Consider the following 2601-nt stretch of genomic DNA (forward strand, 5'->3'; position numbering starts at 1 on the left):
TCCTGACCCCCTGACACCGGAGACACGCCGCCGGATGGAGCAGCAGCGGTGAGCAGCACAGTGGTGGGGGGGCACTGAGGGGGCATTTGTGGATCTGGCACTGTGGGGACATTTGTATACCTGGCACTGTGTGGGCATTTGTATACCTGGCACTGTGGGGGCATTTGGGGATCTGGCACTGTGTGGGCATTTGTATACCTGGCACTGTGGGGGCATTTGTGTATCTGGCACTGTGGGGGCATTTGTATACCTGGTACTGTGGGGGCATTTGTACATGTGGCAATGTGGGGGCATTTGTATACCTGACACTGTGGGGGCATTTGTATACCTGGCATTATGGGGGCATTTGTATACCTGGCACTGTGGGGGCAATTGTGGATCTGGCACTGTGGGGGCAAATGTGGATCTGGCATTGCACTATTGGGGGCATATGTGTATCACGTCCCATTTTAATTGGCCACACCCATTTTTTTGGTGCGCACGCGCCTCCGGCGCAAGAACACAGTACCTCTAAGGGGCAGACCTGCATTGGGGCAGGGTAATTTTTTAAGTTGACAATTTTTGTATGGCCCCCGAAGGATTTTATAAATATCCAAATGGCCCTTGGTAGAAAATAGGTTCCCCACCCCTGAGCTAGAGGAACGCTTGCACGGCACATGCCCTGGCCATCGGGTATGTGTGGGAGAGATAAGAAGAGGGAGTGATTAGCAAAGTCACTTTTTACCATTATGCACCCTGGAGCAAATAAGATGAAAATATATGTATTTTATATATACCGTTTATTGGGCCAAATTCAGATCTGATCGCTTGCAGCAAATTTGCAGAAGTCTGCAATTAGATAGTCGCTGCCATGGGAGAGTGAAAACCCTCCCCGTGCAAGTGTGCAAATGCATGTGTACGCCATGCGAAAATTCCGCCAGACAGCGGACATCTGCAAATCCGTTTGCAACTCATTAAGCATCAAATGATTTTTCTAGTCTGTGCGTAGCCCAAGACATACTCCGATGCAAACAGGCTGTTCGAGGCTGGAGCTGACGTCACACACACGCCCTGAGAACGCTTGGGCACGCCTGCATTTTTTCCTGACACTCCCTGAAAGCGGACAGTTACCACCCACAAATGTACTCTTCTTATGAATCACCTAGTGAATGCCTTGCAATCAAAATTTTCTCACCATCCTGTCGCTGTTTGGCGAAGTGCCTGCGCATTCGATAATTGTCCGCTGTGTGAATTCGCACGACAGCGATCAGGTCTGAATCGGGCTCATTATTAGACAATAACATTTACTGTAATATTACATTTACAGTGTGTGCGTTGCTGTGGTCTGTATGGATAGCATATGTACCTCTCACATTTCTCATAAAGTCCCCCTGGAGTCAGTAGGCATGATTGGTGTTTGTAAGTAAAGCAAAAAAAAGCAAGTAATATTGTGTCTGAAACAAACCATGTTGCAGTGCAAGGGGAGCAAGTATATTTATATATTTTTTCTGTGCAGGGTAAATACGGCCTGCTTTTGCATGTAGCCCACAAATGCTGGACAGCTTTATTTGTACACTGCAGCTTAGATTTCAGTTTGAACACACATCACCCAAATCTAAATCTCTCTGCACATTTTACATCTGTCCAACCTGCAGTGCAACATGGTTTTGCCCAGTTGCTTGCTCTCTTGCTTTACTTACAAACATGAATCAGGCCCAGTTGCACATAGGTATCTATCACCAGTACAGAAGCCCCTTCTGTACTTACAATAGACATGTATAGTAGTTCTCCGGTATCTGTGTTTATATTGGAGACTCAGGACCACAATCTCCCTATTGCTCCCACCCATACGAAAGAGGACAATGAGGGGCAAAATGTTGATTCAGCTGGCACTGATGGCATGTGCTCTGCCTGGACTGTGTGGTGCAGCATTCTAAATCTACTTCTTCACATGATGGCATATAAGAGCTTGTGGGGATGTGTGATAACATGTGGGGGTCTGATGAGATAGAATTTTCCAAAAAAAATGTTCTCTGCAAATTTTGCTGTTAAGCCAAATTATTATTATTTTTTAAAGTATTTTTTTCTCAAAAAAGTTTTCATAATTATGAGATCAGATCACTGGGGGCGGTATGTGTGTATAAGGTGGCAGTATTAAAATAAGGTTAGAGGTAAATATTGATATAATTGGGCTGCAAATAATCAATTTAGATGTTAATATTTGAATTTTGAAGCCCCTGGATGTGTGGCGCGTCTTTTACCATTTTCACTTCCTTTGATGTCATAAGCTTGTTATGGCACTGGCTGAGCCTATGCACTTCTACCTAAGGATCTCTTACTGTAAAGGGCCCCATACACTAGGCCGATTTTGCTCGATTTCAGCCCAATTCGGGCATTCGGCCCGATATATTGGGTGAAATCGGGCATTTTCGGGGTGCTTGAAAAGCCGATCCGATCTGATGCGCGCTCCCTTGAGTATCGGCTCGGATCACCCTAGATCCGACATATCACGAGTGCTGCACTCGTTATATGTCGGATCCCGTAGTACATAGATAGGATAGTAAAAGATACATCATATGCAAAAAAAACTGCATACAATATATCTAATACTATCTTACCAAC

Source organism: Pseudophryne corroboree, chromosome 1, assembly GCF_028390025.1.
Source record: "Pseudophryne corroboree isolate aPseCor3 chromosome 1, aPseCor3.hap2, whole genome shotgun sequence".
NCBI lineage: Eukaryota > Metazoa > Chordata > Amphibia > Anura > Myobatrachidae > Pseudophryne > Pseudophryne corroboree.